The 19,044-nt window shown below is 37.1% G+C and overlaps 1 long non-coding RNA gene and 1 pseudogene across 1 annotated transcript; both read left to right on the forward strand.

Moving 5' to 3' along the window:
- The first annotated feature begins 300 nt into the window (after positions 1 to 300).
- Positions 301 to 2,065, forward strand: LOC113645323. Its single transcript, XR_007139122.1, has 3 exons — positions 301 to 716; positions 810 to 943; positions 1,238 to 2,065. It is a non-coding gene; the product is annotated as an uncharacterized LOC113645323 (long non-coding RNA).
- Positions 2,066 to 2,098: 33 nt separating this feature from the next.
- On the forward strand, positions 2,099 to 7,883 carry LOC113645336 (annotated as a pseudogene).
- The last annotated feature ends 11,161 nt before the right edge of the window (positions 7,884 to 19,044 follow it).

Raw genomic sequence — 19,044 nt, forward strand, 5'->3', positions numbered from 1 at the left:
TTAAGATTTTAATGAATTGTTGTTTTTTTATCTGATTTTATTACATTAATAAAAAGGAGGATGTATTTTTCTTACTTAATTATTTTTCTTAATATTTTATATTTTTATATAATAAAATATTTACATATTATTTTATAATATTTAAAATAAATAACATGTGTTTTATTTATTGTATAAAATACTATATAAATATTAAAGTTTTAAATATTTAAATATTATTTTATTTATTCTATAAAAATAGAAAATAATATTTAAACATTTACAAATTAAATAATAAATCATGAATATAATTATGCAGCATATAAATAGTAATCATATAAATTATAATTATTATATAATTGTTTCATCATTTAAATAATTTTCTGTGAAAAAAGATCTTCTTTGACGTTTTATTTGACTGAATATTACTGAATGTATTGCTGCGCGTGCGCGATTAGGGTCGAGTACACGCTAGTTATCTTAGCTTAGCTTCCAGCTAAGACCGTAACAACAACAACCGTATTATCTCTTTGCTGGAAACATGGAGCTTGTTAGTAGTTCATACTCATTCAGAACGTTAAATCATAACTCTATCTAGACGAAAATTTATTAGAAGTGAAATAAAATCTTATAAAATTATATATCCGTGTAAACGGTAATGTTATGATTTGGTTTAGTCCTAACAGAGAAGTCTGCTTAGGCTTATTAAAGTGTCATTGTGGCTCTTCAGTGTACTGGTATGTATTTATTATATATATATATCTAACCCTAGGGTGTAATTAGTGTTAGTAAGAGATGTTTAATTGCTATGAGATCTGTGTGTCTGTCAGCTCTCATGATTGACCGTTATATGGCACGAGGACTCCTGCTTTAATGCTGTTCGGATGATCATTATGGGGTTCCAGAAAGTTCTCTGCTCTCAGCTACAGCCATGTTTTCATACAGACCCGCAGTGAGAAATTAAGTAGGTGTAAAGATCCTGGAATCTTAAATCCCTCTCTCTCGCTCTCTCTCCTTTTCAGCATCTTAAGGTTTAGGAACCATATCTCTGTTGTCTCAGATACAATGTAAGGGTATGATTTTGTGTCTCAGTATAATTCAGCAGTTAGTAAATGGAGTCATCATTCCAACATGGGAATGGGACCATGGTATGTTATAATGTTAATGCAAAATTTGTACTTATTATTAGTTGCATTTGAAAAATAATTGCATACAGTATCAGTATGTGCTTGTCACCTGGTCTGATCTTTATTTCCAGGAGGATTCTACAGCTAGGTACAATAGACAATGTTTTCTGAAGAGTAGAGACGTTTATAAGACAGGTTGTACATCTGTGAAGGATACAGAGACCTGAAAAGAATAAATGAATCCACAACAATGGAGTCATATATGACAATGAAGTCATATATGATATATGGTGCTCTTGCACTAAGCACAGTCCTGTTGGCTTACTCTGACTCACCAGAGAATGTGTAGGACAAACCCAATTCGCTCTGCACCAAATCACATTAATTACAGACAGCTGAACACTCGGGAAACAAAACTGACACAAGCCCCCAGTTATGTTACGAACCCCACTTTCAAAGTGCTTGTTAGAAAAAGGGGCAAGTAACATAAAAGGACATGCGAGTGAAAAAAGACAGTTTAGGTGTTTATTAATTCCGCTGCACTCACGTGTCACAGGCAACTACATGATACAGCAGAACCAATTCACGGACACAAACCTTTAACAGACGAACACACAGAACACCCAGGAAAATAAAATACAAATTAAACAAAAAGAAACAGATCATCAGTGACGGCTGGACATCAGGACGCACACGAAGCTCAGCAGGTCGTCAGCATATGTTCAGACGGCAAGAGTGTCCCCTCAACTGTACGTCACGCACACATAGGCCTAAAGACAGTGGCAGCGGCGGCCTGGCAACTGGAGTTCTGATGGAAACAGCACTAATTGGCACACCCCTTCGCATGTCTACTCTCGTCAAGCAGCAGGTGGACAGGGAGGAGCTTAACCTTGGGAAAAGAGAAGAGACCAAATCAATACGGAGAGACAACACACACCACACTAAAATAATAATAATATTATTATTATTATTATTATTATTATTATTAATACAAAGGCTTAGGCCATAACACCTACCCCCATATTCATTTCCCAGTGGCCTCCTATACACCACTAAATTCTGCAGAGATGCTTTGTTACGAGCAGCTCTCTGTGTCCAAAATGCCAAACACCTGCTTTGAGCCGGGCAATCAGATGGTAAAATGTGACCTACATCATGGCAAGTACCTGCTGCCTGCTGTACCATTGCGATGTGGTGCCAAAGGGTGTGAATGCTGCTATCAGTTTGTAGACTGGTGTCCCACTGGGTTCAAGGTGGGCATCAACTACAGGCCCCTCACAGTGGTTCCAGGTGGAGACATGGCCAATGTGCAGAAGGCTGTGTGCTTGCTGAGCAACACCACGGCCACAGACGCCTGGGCTCGTCTCCATCACAAGTTTGATCTGATGTATGCCAAAAGTGCCTTTGTGCACTGGCATGTGGGTGAGGGTATGGAGGAGGGCAAGTTGAAGGTGACTCTGTTGAAGGTGAGGGAGAGGAAGAGGGAGAGGAGTATTAAAACGTGTATGCAAAACAGTGTGCAACAACATAAAAAATAAATCTCATTTCAAGTTCACACGTTTGTCTTTAATTGCATTGTGCAAGAAAATTCTAACAGGAAAAAAAAAACTAAATTTTTGACACAAAACAGTTTTAGTAGCCAAATAAATATTTAACACATTACTGAAAAAGAAGCAGCCAGGCTTTAAAATACACATTGTGTATTATTCTGCTGGCACTGAGGTGGTGAAATCAATTCCCCTTAGATATCTGAACAGCTGAGTCACTGGCTATCTAAATACAGCTACATATCATCGTTTTAAAGGGTTAACGTGTCATAACTTGTGTTTTCTTCCATATACTTGCCTGATGATCATCAAGATTGGTACAAATTATAAACTTTTTTGTTTCATTCATTCATTAATTTTCTACTGCTTATCCGAACTTCTCGGGTCACGGGGAGCCTGTGCCTATCTCAGGCGTCATCGGGCATCGAGGCAGGATAGACCCTGGACGGAGTGCCAACCCATCGCAGGGCGCACACACACTCTCATTCACTCACACACTCACACACTACGGACAATTTTTCCAGAGATGCCAATCAACGTACCATGCATGTCTTTGGACTGGGGGAGGAAACCGGAGTACCCGGAGGAAACCCCCGAGGCACGGGGAGAACATGCAAACTCCGCACACACAGGGCGGAGGCCGGAGAACCCCCAACCCTGGAGGTGTGAGGCGAACGTGCTAACCACTAAGCCACCGTGCCCCCCAACTTTTTTGTTTTTGAAATGCAATTAATTCTGTCTATTTTTGTTGAATTATGTGTTTATAAAATAATTTAGTAACACCCGTGTTCCCACCAGACACATTTAGTGGGGCAATGAACATACACACACACGATGTCCACTAACACACCCACCCAAACACACATGTTGTGTTTTCATGTTCAAATCATATTTGTTTCCTCTCTCTAATTTATAAATTTAGTTGCAGTCAGCTTTGACCTGGGGATGTGCTAAAAATGGTAAAAATGGTTTCAAAACAATGTCCTGGCTTTGAAATATACATGTCTGTAATAATTAATTCTAAAATAATCTCTAAATAATTCTGAATTTCTGGTTTTACTAAAAAAAGAATGAATTTTTTTAAACAAATGAGGTTTACTATACCAAATATTGCTAAAGTTGGTGCAAAATATATGTTATGTTGGAAACAAGTTAGACTAAAAAGGTGAAAACAAACAAAAATCATATATACTTTTTTTTTATAAGCAGTGGAGAGGAAGGAGGGGAGGGGAAGAGAGAAACTTTGCGTGTGTGTGCTAGTGCGCGCGTGTGCCTCATTAAACGCATGTAAGACAGAGAGCAACCTGTTTCGGTAAGTCAACCAATCAATTGTCAGTGTGGGCGGGGCTTTTATCTCTTCTCCCGAACCGATTTTTTTTCTCCCCCGAACCGAATTAATCAGACTATCTAGAAACAGAAGCGCCATCGTGGCCCATGGCAGAAGGAGAGAGCCCCCAAAAACAGTATAATACACATTTTACACCATCATGGCCTATGGCAGAGGGAGCAAGCCCCAAAAAAAACACAGTATACGACACATTTTGCACCAGACTACACGAAAGTGTCCCCCTGTCTTATAAGCGTTAAACCTAATATTGCACGCTGGCTGTAAAGTTTGTACACGTTTTATTAACTAACGTGTTAACACTTTAACTTTTTTTTGGGTGTTAGGAATACTCCCGGAAAATACTTTTTTGCAGTTTAGGATGTCTGTAAATTGCATATAAAAGCAGGGGAGGACAACAGGTGCAATGTAATGTCCGTCATTACCTGACGTTATAAGAAGACATTTTCCTACCTTCTGCCATTAAAAGATGCTGATGACTGTCGTCTCCTCAGTCGTGTCTCTTCCTGACCCAGTCCCTGTCCTCACTCTTCCTCTCGCTCTCCTCCTCCTCCTCCTCATCTCTTCTTCTCTCTCCCATGTTCATCACTCCTGTGTCTCCTCTCTACCTGTGCTGGAAAGTTACTATCCCGTGTAGCGTTTCTGAGTCCAGTTCTGAGCAGGCAAAGTTTAGGACGCCACAATCTTGGGGCCTTTTTTAATCAGTGACTATGGAATACTATAACGTCCCACCATGAGTCAGCAATTTATTATTTTTTGTTTATTGTCAGTTACTTTTGTAATAATAATAATAATAATAATAATAATAATAATAATAATAATAATAATAATACTAATAATAATAATAATAATACATCTCTTTCAAGAAAGCTCTTTAAAGTATTTCAAAATAAATTGAATAAAAGTTTGAATCTAGGCTTTGTTATATTAATTAATTAAAGTAAATATTAACTAATACTTTATTGTATTTGTACCTAGAAATTTACATTTCTGACGCAGAAGATTTTTTTAATTTTTTTCCATTGAGCCATTTTGTGCACGTGCAGGGTCTAAATTTTCATAATAATTTATTCAGTAAATAAAAACATGGTACAAATTTACTTAGTTGTACTCTTGAACCATGATTAGTCAATATGTATTAATACATATGAATACATACAATATTTAATATATAATATTTAATCAAAATATATCCGATCACTGCTTGGTTCATTGAGGGCATGGTGGCTTAGTGGTTAGCACGATCGTCTCACACCTCCAGCGTTAAGGGTTCGAATCCAACCTCCACCTTGTGTGTGTGGAGTTTGCATGTTCTCCCCATGCCTCAAGGGTTTCCTCCGGGTACTCCGGTTTCCTCCCCCGGTCCAAAGACATGCATGGTAGGTTGATTGGCATCTCTGGAAAAATTGTCCGTAGTGTGTGAGTGAATGAGAGTGTGTGTGATCTGCAATGGGTTGGCACTCCGTCCAGGGTGTATCCTGCCTCGATGCCCAATGACGCCTGAGATAGGCACAGGCTCCTTGTGACCCGAAAAGTTCGGATAAGCAGTAGAAGATGAGTGAGAGACTTCTGACGCAGAGACACAAAAGTCTATTTATTTCTAAAAGATAAGTGTTCGTCTTTTGCATGTAATTATAAGCATTAATCTAACACTCACAGTCGACAGGTGTAATAGTAGAGCAGCAATCGGATTAAACTTAACATTATTATATCCTAAGGTTCCTCATGTGGGATTAAATGCAACTTTGTTCAAACCCACAGAACTTTATTCTACATTCTAGTAAAGATCCAAAGGTTTCCAAAAATACCAAGCAGCCATAAAATACGTCTTGGGTTTGAATATTTCACTCAATATGAGTATGATATAACTTCAGTGAAGCGATAAAGAGCAGATAAACAATGGAAGCAATCAGCCTTATTGTTTTACAGTGTGAAAAACCTAATTTTTACAGGCTAACTCTGCGTTTTAATATTAAACTAAACTTCCTCATTGGCTTCAGACATGTAAAACATGGTAATTAGTAATGTTAATGCTGAAAAAAAAAAACAGGTAGCGGTGGGCTGGTCCTCCCAGCCTGGCAAAGTTGGTCAATTTGGTGGGCCAGCTGGTCTGACCAGCTAAGTACAGCTTGACCAGCCTAAATAGTATCTCATATCACGAAACTTTAAAACACATTTTCTGCTCAGACACGTAAAAACATACTAGTAATGTTAATGCTCACATATGTAACGTAAAGATAAGCTAATAACGATTATTTATACCATTTACAAACACCATTTTAACACAGTTCTTATTTCATGCCAGGCCACAGGCACGTAATAACATACTAGTAACGTTAATGCTCACCAGGGCCATAGCTAGAGGATTCAGGGTGCCCTGAAAAAATATTGATGTGGGCCCGCACACCCCTCCACTAATATAATTTAAAGTACAATATACTGTATGGGCATGGAGGCCCACATGTAATCTAATAGGGGTTTCTTAAAACATAACACAACACATATAAAAATGTAAATAAAGGTGTTTGCTGAACATCAGTTAAAGCAAAATATTCAAATACAACATTATAGATAAAAACTAATGGAGAGCAAACAATAAACAAATTTCAATCAGTAATGAACTTTTAAACAACTATGAAAATTATACGAAAGAAACCGTTGCGAACATCACCTAAATTGTCTGTGTTCCTTCTGAATTGTAAGTTTCTTGATGCCAAAAAACATCTAATATTCTTTCAAGAATTGCTTTGGTTTTTTCAACTTCCATCTGTATTTGTTTTTGCAAGCTGCTATCTATTCCTTTTGCTTCTATCAAAAAATATTTCAGATTTTTCCACTTGAGGTAGCATGCTTTGTGTGATTTACTTGCTTCATGGTCAGGAAGTTTATTGTACATTCTCTGCCATTTTAGATCTGCTGTTTTGTACGCTTCTTTAGAGTTCAGTGCACTAGTTGATGTCTTTCTGAGGTCATCTTGTGAAAAGAGCATGCATGGCACACAGTATAATGAATCCATGCTTGGACTGTATGTCAACCAGTCTCTCTTCTGTTTCTCTCACCCATTTGCTGACTTACTAAACTGGAGATACTCTGGAAATTTCTCTCCTTCACTGACTGGCAGTGGCTACCTTTCTTACGATCACCTCACGTTCACAACCTGTGAACTTCTCTGGCCATAATCCTGGATCAATTGTCAAAAAATCTTCTTCATTAACACCTTTGTGCACTGGTATGTGGGTGAGGGTATGGAGGAGGGCGAGTTCTCTGAGGCCAGAGAGGACATGGCTGCCCTAGAGAAGGATTATGAAGAAATTGTTGTTGACTCTATTGAGGGAGAGGAAGAGTGAGAGGAGTAAAATGTTTAATGTTAAATTAAAAGGAAGTATGTATGGTCTGCCCCAGGAGCTGTTCATGCAGTTCTACACTGCAGTCATTGAATCTGTACTGTGCACATGCATCCATCATCATCTGGTTTGGAGCAGCAACAAAACAGGACAAGAACAAACTGCAATGCACAGTAAAAACAACAGAAAAATAATTGGTGCCCCCTGGACACAACCTCTTTCAGATCCTCCCTATAATATATATATATACACTCACCGGCCACTTTATACACCTTACTAGTACCGGGTTGGACCCCCTTTTGCCTTCAGAACTGCCTTAATCCTAAGATTCATAGATTCAACAAGGTACTGGAAACATTCCTCAGAGATTTTAGTCTATATTGACATGATACCATCACGCAGTTGCTGTAGATTTGTCAGCTGCACATCCATGATGCGAATCTCCTGTTCCACCACATCCCAAAGGTGCTCTATTGGACTGAGATCTGGTGACTGTGGAGGCCATTTGAGTACAGTGAACTCATTGTCATGTTCAAGAAACCAGTCTGAGATGAATCACGCTTTATGACATGGCACGTTATCCTGCTGGAAGTAGCCAGCCAGATGAGTAAACTGTGGTCATAAAGGGATGGACATGGTCAGCAACAATACTCAGGTAGGCTGTGGCATTGACACGATGCTCAATTGGTACTAATGGGCCCAAAGTGTGCCAAGAAAATATCCCCCACACCATTACACCACCACCACCAGCCTGAACCATTGATACAAGGCAGGATGGATCCATGCTTTCATGTTGTTGATGCCAAATTCTGACCCTACCATCTGAATGTTGCAGCAGGAATCGAGACTCATCAGACCAGGCAACATTTTTCCAATCTTCTATTGTCCAATTTTGGTGAGCTTGTGTGAATTGTAGCCTCAGTTTCCTGTTCTTATCTGTAAGGAGTGGCGCCCGGTGAGGTCTTCAGCTGCTGTAGCCCATCCGCCTCAAGGTTTGACGTGTGTGTTCAGAGATGCTCTTCTGCATACCTCGGTTGTAATGAGTGGCTATTTGAGTTACTGTTGCCTTCCTATCAGCTCGAACCAGTTTGGCCATTCTCCTCTGACCTCTGGCATCAACAAGACATTTGCGCCCACAGAACTGCCACTCACTGGATATCTTTTTCGGACCATTTTCTGTAAACCCTAGAGATGGTTGTGCGTGAAAATCCCAGTAGATCAGCAGTTTTTGAAATACTCAGACCAGCCCATCTGGCACCAACAACCATGCCACGTTCAAAGTCACTTAAATCACCTTTTTCCTCATTCTGATACTCGGTTTGAACTGCAGCAGATTGTCTTGACCATGTCTATATGCCTAAATGCATTGAGTTGCGCCATGTGATTGGCTGATTAGAAATTTGCGTTAACGAGCAGTTGGACAGGTGGGGTGTGTGTGTGTGTGTGTGTGTGTGTGTGTGTGTGTGTGTGTGTGTGTGTGTGTGTGTGTGTGTGTGTGTATAATGCAAAAAATTCTTTCCTGAATTCTTTCCTGCTTTCCTAGATATATTTAGCTAGTCAAGTTTGAGGCATGCAGCTTAAGGATGACTAATAGTTTGGTGTTTTGGGGAAGTTATAATTCTAGAAGTATACGATGCGAACAACAACAACAACAACAACAACAACAACAACAACAATAATAATAATAATAATAATAATGGTAGTAGTAGTAGTAGTAATGTACAGCTGTGTTTTGTATGCATCAGTTCACTTTATGATTGAACTGCTGTGATTTGCAGACTGCGTCACCTTTTACGCAAGAGGCAAAAAAAAACCGCACAGAATCTTCCTCAGGAAACTCAAATCCAAGCATGTACTCCAAGTATGAATAGATTATATGAAATATATTACACCAGGATGAATTAAATAACAGATAATAACCCTGTGATTATTTGTTTTCGTTGTGGATTTTGTCCAGTCATGGAAACATGTAGGCTGTGTAAGAGAAGACATTACGTAAGAGAAGTCACCACCAAAATATAAGGTTGCATTGCGCTATCGTCTGGTCAATATTCAAAAAAGAAAGCGTGAAATTAAATGCTTAAAAACCGCATATTGTTTTGTGCTTTTTAAGCCCATTTTTTCCTAACCCTAACCCACACTACGAGGAAAGCCTGTTAAGCCTAATCAACAACAATAATATATTAATACAATATTAAATATATATACAAAATAATAATAATAATAATAATAATAATAATAATAAATGCTTAGAGAAGCCTACATATGAATAGCATCCAGTCAGAGTTATAATAAAGCCTGTAATAAGTCTCCCCTTTTCCGTTTCCTGTCTTCTTATGTACAAACTGTATAAACGCCACGTGATCTCTGTTGTAAATACATCTTGTGACCAGATGAGGTCAGTGTTGTATTCGGGTTTTTTTTTTTTTTATATAATAGCCACAGATTTCCCTTGAACTCGCCAACTTGCTAGCTAGCTAGTTTAGTAGTATCTCCAGCGAAATAAGTGAAACGCATAAGTAACTGAATGAGCTATATTTTTCCCAACCTGTCTTGTTCATTACACTTGCTTTGGACATTAACATTCCGGTTTGAATGAAGAAATGTTGCTTTATAGATAATTTATGGGATTATAATCAAACACCCTGTTTCGTACGTCACCAGAATGGATTCATAACTAAAACCAAGGACTGTGACATAATAAATGTTTAGTCTCCACAAAATCTACGTCGTTTTCTGTTCACCTCGTATAGAATGTGTAGTATTGTAACAGTATTTGTAGTTGCCTTGGGGTTAGCATAAAAAAAATCCACTTTGAGATTCAGCATCTTGCTCCTCTACTTGTTTAGCCAATGGGAGTTCACATAGTGTTACCATTTTGTTGAACAGATGCTCATCAGTGTGTGTTCTCTTAATCAGTCAGCCATATGATGATTCCAGGAAATTGTCCTATCTGTTAGATAAGGCTGTTTCCTGTGAACTTCCTGTGCCAGGCATAAAGATAGGGCACAAAACACATTTTCAACCATGTTCATGTGTGGCCAGTGATCTGTACAGGATTTGAAACATTAGGTGGCAAATGTGAGGGAGAGAATCCAGCTATGGACATGTATAGGATAAGGTTGTGCAATATCTGATTTGTTTGTTGGTGCAGAGAAGATTGGCTTCATGAGGACTGGAAATGATTCATCGCATCTTCGCAAACCTCCTTCGAGTAACAGAACTCGCAGATTTGTGAATTTGGATGCTAGTTGGATACCATGTGGCCCTGGCCCTGAGTGTAGTTCTTGTCTAATATAGGATGTTATGTCTGAGAACACACACAAGCTTTTAATTCTATGTCTTTTTCACACATCACCCACAGATACACACATATACAGCACACTGTACGATGAACAGATGGTTGGGTCAGGGGAAAAAATAAGTACTGCAGACATCCCAGAACGTTTTGTTTCTCTCTCTCTCTCTCTCTCTCTCTCTCTCTCTCTCTCTCTCTCTCTCTCTCTCTCTCTCTCTCTCTCTCTCTCTCTCTCTCTCTCTCTCCAAATCTATCTATCATTTGTTTGCTTCACATTTGGAGCAGGATGATAATACGTCTTTAAGATGCTCTCTTATCTGCCAAACCTTTACTGCTATTTTGCCCAAATTCAAACTCAACAGGAACCGAAAGAGGTTGGACTTTCTCATAGGTGAGAAAGAAAGAGGTCTTGAAAGTTGCTATCTCACTGTTTGGAAAAAGAAAAACAAGGTGGGCCGATGCAAAGCATACAGACATTACAGGAATCACAAAAAATGGTTTCACAATAAGTTTTATCTCACATTTACTGGATTACTGAGAAGGCCATAAATACACACCGAAATCCCTATACTAATCCCTTTTAAATCATTACTGTAAATGCCTGGAACGCAAAAATACACATCGAAATTTCCCTGACATTCTCCTCCATCAAAATCAATATGAATAAATGTTCCCTTAATTGATTTGAGTTAAATTGTAAACTTTTTAATCTCATCTTAGTATTCAGCTATTAAAATGATCGGTTATACCACAGTGCTTTTAAATTCTCAAATGTAATTAGTCAGAAGGTGTTGATTTTATTTTTCTTTAACAGCAGCTCTAACAGCTACAGCTACAAACAGCTGCTTGTCTTTACATGCTATTTTTTCCCATATTAGCAACTTAAACAGGGACTTTCTCTTTGCAGTATTTCAAATAGTCAAAGGTTATTAATGAGCCGAATAAAACCCAAAAAGATGAGATACATTGATATACTGAAGCTGTCTGAATGGAGATGTTTATTTAGAATTAATGGAAGGAGTCTCCAGTAAAGGTCTTGATGAAGAAATATTTATAGCAGAAAAAAGATCAAAGAACAAGATCCAAAAATATTTGCAGACATTTCACAACATTAGTATGCAACAGTAAACTGCTAAAATAATGGCTTACCATTTGTCGATTCATAAAAAAAATAATTATGGACAAACTGATATGGTATAAGAGGAATAAAACACTTTAAGTTGTACTTAATACACAACCCTGCTGTTGATTTTTTTTCCTACAACCACAAAAACTATTATGTTTAATTCCTTGCAGTAACTGCAGTGAAGCTAATAATTAATAATAATAATAATAATAATAATAATAATAATAATAATAATAATAATAATAATAATAATAATAATAATAATTATAAGAAGAAGAAGAAGAAGAAGAAGAAGAAGAAATGTACACACACTCTGAAATATTTTTTTCTTATGGTGTTCTTTTTGGAACAAAGGTTTCTTAAAGGTGCCATATGGAACTCTTTATTTCCAAGAGTGTATTTACGAGAAAGAAGAAAGTATGTCCAGGAATGTTTTTTTTTTTTTTTTGCAGAACCAGATGTGAGAGTCATTCCTCTGGCTCTTTGTATTTGTGTAGTTTTTATATCAAGTTACACAACATCATAAAGTTGTTACATGAGTCAGAAGTGTGTGTTCAATGACAGTGGAAGGAATCATGCTTGGAAAATCTTTACATACTCCACACATTCAGACACAAAGCTCAGTGGCATAGTTTCCATTTCAGTAAGGACTTGACCATGTGTGTGCACTGTGTCTGAACACACACTAGCAGCTTGTGTGCCATTAGTGCAACTCAGATGTCAGACACGTCCTGGAGGTGAAATACAGCTCTGACAACTGCACAGCAAAAGCAGCGTGTGTTTTGTCAGGTGGAAGAAGAGCTGGTGAAACATCAAGTCTTTCTTTCTTCCTTTCTTCCTCTCTTTCTTTTTTACTTTCTTTCTCCACAGATATTAGGATTAAAATCCTATTTGGGTTGTATTACATTCTGAGCTCTGAAAGAGGAACATTCTGCTAGATGTTCTTTCCGGATTTAATCTTAAAGTCTGAAACATTCTCTCTTATTGTAGGCTTGAGAACTGTGAGTCCAAGCAAACATCTGACCCCAACAACACAAGTGTTCATGTTAATATCCTTGACTTCCTGCCAGGTGTTTCTGTACAATCCTCTTAATGTCCACTGTGTCACAGTGTGAGAGAATGTATGTGTGTTTATCTGTTGTGCTGTTTGTCTTGGCCAGTGTATTGGTCTATTATTTATTTATTTATTTATTAAATAGCCTGATGGTGTGTCAGACACACCAGACTGTGTGATTCTTCTCACTCTCTCAACTCACGAAATTTCAAGTTGTAATTGTACAAACACTGGTTTGGCGATTAACGAAGTCTGGGTGTGTATGTGACACTCTACGAGTGAATTCATATCAAAATTATGCACAACTTTTGTCATATATGATTTGCCTTTTAATTTATGAGAACCTCTTCAGAAACACAAAGTTTTCCAGACCTCTGCATTGTATTTCTGGACTTTCCTGCTAAATGTCATTCATTTTTTTAATATTAATATTGTTATACTTTACGACTAAACTTTAAAAGGCTTTGGTCTCTTAGGGTTTTTTTAAGTATCACTATCTGTTAAATAATCATAATTATACTATGGCCATGTGGCATTTTATAATCTGAGGTTGATTAATTTTCCAGAACAGCCACCCTAAAAGTTAATGAACAAAGAAACCTTGCTGTGTTGAAGGTTTATATTGTACCTCCAGAATGAGTTTGTTTACAGTTTCTGCTAAAGGGAAGTCTCCAGGTATCTAAGTTAACGCAAAAGACAAAAGAAAAAAAAAGACTGGTAAGAAGAAATAGGTCAATTTCTGTCCTATAAAGAGAATGAAACACTTCAGAGCATGTTTTAGGAAATCACCATCCTTTAATGGATTATGTTCCTATCACAGCAAAACAGCAAACACACAGTCGTTTAGTTTTATTATTTAAATAATTGTGTATAATTAAACCTGTTTTATAAAATTGTAATCACATGAGCTAAAAGAGAAAGTCTCTGAGAAATTAACCTGCTTATGTGACCCACACTTCCAGTTTTCATGTTACTCTATGGTTCCACTTAATATCCACCGCTTCGTCTCATGGGGTTTAATAAGAGGTGGAGAATATGACCTCATTCACGTATCTAATTATAGTGACAAATGAAAGAGAATAGAGAAGAAATGAAAACCATCCAACACTTGATTGCATATTATATAAAAATAGTATATTATAAAAAAATATATAATAAAATATATTTAAAATATATTTATATATTAAATAAACAGTAAATGTAATATTAGATATATTATTATAAGATAACTTACAATTATTGAATTACTTTATAATTATTCAATTTTTTTATTTAATTCTGCAACAAATGTGGATTTTTACTCCACGTTTTATTTACTTTTTTAACCTACTGTATGTTTTGAATTTTTTTGTTCACTTTTTTTGGTCATTCTTTTTTATATCCTTAGATTTTATCTTTCTCCCTTGTCTTAGTGACAACACTGATACACTTTTTATTCCATCTCTGGCTCTATGAAAGGTCAATATTTTCTGTTTAAGGCCTTGTGATAGCTGTTTCCATGACTCTTCCCACTGACTTTTAACTTGGCAGCTGACAGCAAATTGCTTGAGAGTTTGAGCCTGATTGAGATTTTCATACCTGAAATAAAGCTTTAAAAATAAACAGCTGTTCTGAGTCATTGGGCTCCTTAAGGAGGCAAATTCAACCAAATTAAGTAGACCAATGGGGGGATTTTCATTTAACACAGATTAAATGCTAAGTGAGGCTCCATTCCTTTAATATTGAGGCCAGTGAATGGTGAATAGGAAAACTTCACTAAATGAGTGTGGAATTCTGTTTAACAGCTTCAACAATGAAGTGACAAAGTTACAGCTAAGAACATGTAGCCAAATATTAGATGTTTTATTAGATATTAGATACAAGATAATACTAGATACAAATAGTCAGAGCTAGCATAACATTAGTCTTATGAAGTAGGCTAGCAATATCAATTCAACAAATAATAACAAACTAAAGAAATCCATTGCATACAATTTAATGAAAAGTTGTTTTGATTGTTTTGTTCAGTGAAAAGGTGGAATAGTTTGCTTCTCTCTTAACTAGGCTAACTAGCTTGTACCATGTGTACAACAATCAAATGAATGTTCACATTTTATTATTCAAGTGACATTTATTCTGTTACAATGTCATTTATTGTTTAGTTTCGTGTCATAGGATACAATGATATTGGTGATAGATAGATAGATAGATAGATAGATAGATAGATAGATAGATAGATAGATAGATAGATAGATAGATAGATAGATGGATGGATGGATGGATGGATGGATGGATGGATGGATGGATGGATGGCCACTCCTCTGGTCGATCGATCTTACTGGGGTGGCCAGAGGAGTGGCCATGCTTCTTCACTCCTAACTTCCCCTATGCTAAGTACAATCTAAACATTTTCCCTAAAAGAAAATTGAAGAATAGAAATTGAATGAAGCCATTCTTGAAATATACAAAATGTATAATAAACTCCACTGAGTCTCTTAAAACAGCTTTACCTGATGAACATTACTTAAAACGTTTAAGTACACTATTATTTAAGCCAAAGTCTTCTGTTCAATACACTGTGGTAATCTTTTGCTGGATGATGGATGTAACAGAAATATTACAAGAATTAATATTTCAATAAACAATCAACAATAAAACAGAAGTCTTAGCTTATGTGTTAATCTTGGAGATATATATATATATATTGGCTTAAGTGTTTATTAACATTTGTCCTAGATTTTAGAGTTTCCTGTGGCACTGTAGCCTAGCAAGCTAGTCCAGACGGCTCGCTACAGTTCTGTTTGAACCGAAGCAGGATGTGAGTCTTTTCTTGTTCATTAATTTTGTGTAGTATTGTGTTTAGGTCTGAGTGATAGTTGGTGCTGAGAAGCATGGCAGTGCGAGCTCCTGCACATTCCTCACTGGTGAGGCACGAGGAGAGCGTAGCGGCACAGGAAGCGGGGGAGGGGGGGGGAGCAGGAATGCAAACACGTGAGGATCGGGCACAGAATCCGACTCGTCCCGGTTATTTTGACGTCAAAGATTCAGTTTCTGCCAGAAACGCTGATCTCGCGCTGGTCGAGTTCCAAGATGTTACATGCCTCTGACATCAGATTAGACGCAATCGGTGTAAGCAATGTGCACTCGAATTTTCCGGAGGGCAAAACAGGGTCATGGCTTCAACGAGAAAATATAGGCTAATCCTGTTAAGATAACGCTGGAAATAGAAGCTATGAGTTAGATTTTTAAAGCGGGCTGCTTCAAGAGACGAAAGATAAATATAATATGATGGACGGAATTCGAATCCATAGATAAATGATAAATTTATACCAAGAAGACATTTAGTGTTGTTTTTTCACAGGTGTTCTTTCAGTGTTAGCAGATAAACACTCATTTGTATTTCTGACTTAGAACTATGGACACTCGATATCAGTTCAAAAGCTTATCCTTCTAATTGTGATCTACATTTTCTAATTACTTTTATGCCCATGTTCTGCTTTATAACTGCCTTTGTATATTCTGAACTTCTTTTTTAGGTGTCTATTTGTCTGTTGGTTTTAGTTTATATTTCATTCCCATTGGCTAGTGACACTACTGACACTAGCCAATCCTGTGCGTCTGTGAGCTCATGTATGTGGAAGAGGGCAAACAGCACTTTACTCTGACTGTAATTCTTTGCCTTATGATGCAGCATGAGCAGCAGTTTAAAAGTCTCTGATAATCCTAAAATAAAAATAAGAACCATTTGTTGAAGGATTTTTTCCCTCACCTTTAATGCTAACATGTGGTAAATAATTTCTTGGTTATTAACGGAACCACAGAAACCCCTTTCTTTATCATGTTGCTTCAGAACTGTCATTTTTTTTTTTTTTTTATAGTATCAAGCCTGTAGTTTTCTCAACACTTTCAGCACTGTGGCTTTGGCTGGATGTGAATTAAATTCCTATTTGAATTATTGTCTTATTCTTATGACCTAAAATAAGCCCACACCATAAAATCAAACTACCTTTAGTTCCTCACTCCTCAGGCAAGGCTATTTTTGGTATTTTCCAAATTGTGTTGCAGAGAGAAATGACGAGATAAAACCTGAGAAAATGAAAGAACACAGAGGAAGAGAGAGTAACAGTAAAATCAGTGTTAAAGATACTCCTACACAGTTAGAGTTACTCGATTTAACTGCGCAGCTCATTGTAGGAGGTAATTAGCACTGTGGGAAAAGAGAGAGAGAGTAGATACATGGATACACACACATGCATGCACACACACATAGAAGGAAAGGAAAAAAGAAAAATACAGGGGAAAGTAAAGATGAAGATGTGGGCAGTGATACAATGACGCAGCCTTTGGAAGTAAGAGAGATAGAGAGATGAAGGGGGGGATAGAGGAGGCTATTTTAAGCCTGCGACAGGGAGTAGTGGATTGCTGCTGCTATGTGTCTGCTACTGAGTACGTCATTGCTTTGGCTAACCCCACTGAACATACAGGACATACACACGAGCACAGAAAAATACACACAAACACAAAACTCATCATGACCTTTTCTATCAGTAATGACATTAACTCGTTAACAGGTTGCATATGCAGCAAACGCTATACATTTTAAGCAACCAAAACATTAGTTGATTTTCTTTTCTCATTTTTCTTCCCAATTCGGTCACTTGCCAATTCCCACCCACCCTAATTTATATATTTATTAAACCACACACTCAGAGAAGGAGCATGTGGAATTTTGGAGTCTTTTCAATATCTATTTCAAGTCATTTACGTCATTCGAGTTAAATGATTAATTCTGTTTTATTTACCGATTCCTTCAAAAGCATGCTTTGCCCAAATGTGTATCCTGATCACACAACTGTCTGAACATGAACAGCTATTTTGCGGTATTATGTAACATGCTTGCATGTCTGTGTTTAGAAGCTTTTGCTTCATGGCCCAGCACAAAGGGCACACACACACGCACACACACATGCACAAACACATATACTGGAAATCTCTAAGCCCAAGCACGAACTCCGTGACACAACTGAATCAGAGAGGAGTGAATCTCATATGTGACTGGAAGATCTGCTGATTCAAACACTGACTCATTGAATGAAAGACAAGCGATTCACTGACTCTGCACGGATAGGGTTTATCATACACACAGTTGTGATCATGGCTTACAAACAATTACACAATTCATGAACACAATCCAATCCATGAACAAAGCTGGTTATAGATATCTGTTGATTTGTGGATTTTTATCATCTGCGTTTAAATTTTTATGAAAAAAATGTTTAGCTGCTACTGAACAAAAAGGATGATTCACTGTGGTGACTGATACTGATACTGATTTTGTTCAAAAATCCCAAATTGATTGTGATTGAAACGTCTTTTTTGCTGCTTGTTGAATTTCGCTAATACACATTTGTAAAAATGTATTTTTTGTACGATGTTTTCATGAATTGCTCAATCAAACCTCCACATATATATAATCATGCCTTCATTGTTCAGAGATTTTTTTCACAGGGAGGAATTTTGTGATGAAGCTGAAGCTGTTGTAATGAATTATTTTTATATTAACTGACTATTATTCAAATTTTACAAGTGTCTTCAGAAAGTGGATTTTTAGCTCAGTAAAACATTTTAAGTAAATAAACAAGATTTGCATTCTTTTCTCTACATTATCTTTAATATTATTGTCCATGATAATGTCACACGTGATACATACGATGGATATAGATTTTTTTGAAAATATGTTGGAGTTCTCCTTTAATTCAAATGCTCCAGCTCTGGCACACTGAATCATTCAGGGCGTTTTCTAACTGCATGGTGCCCATGTTGACACATCATGAGATACTCCAAAAGGATTAATCACAGTTTTATAGAGAATTTGACTCTTTTGATTTGATGACCTAATAGTGATAGTGATATGTAATTGTTTTGCTTTAATAAATACAATATAAACGAGATTTGTGATATTTCATGATATTTTAATTTCAGAACTGAATTTCTGGTTGCGTTCTGTTTTGAAAAACGTTTAGACCAAAAGTTCCCTTTTCACGAATCCTACCTGTTATCAAAGTCTCGGGACACTCCAAAGATCAGCACAGGGCTCATAAACAACCAACCCTAGCATTATGATACCTACAAAACAAACCTGTCCTGTGTATATGTAGTGAAGGGCGTGGAGAAAAACATCAAGCCTATAATCTATGGTATGGCGACAAACTTCATCCTTATTTCCTTGTCCCCATTCCAGGGTA

The sequence above is a fragment of the Tachysurus fulvidraco genome, chromosome 22 (assembly GCF_022655615.1).
Source record: "Tachysurus fulvidraco isolate hzauxx_2018 chromosome 22, HZAU_PFXX_2.0, whole genome shotgun sequence".
NCBI lineage: Eukaryota > Metazoa > Chordata > Actinopteri > Siluriformes > Bagridae > Tachysurus > Tachysurus fulvidraco.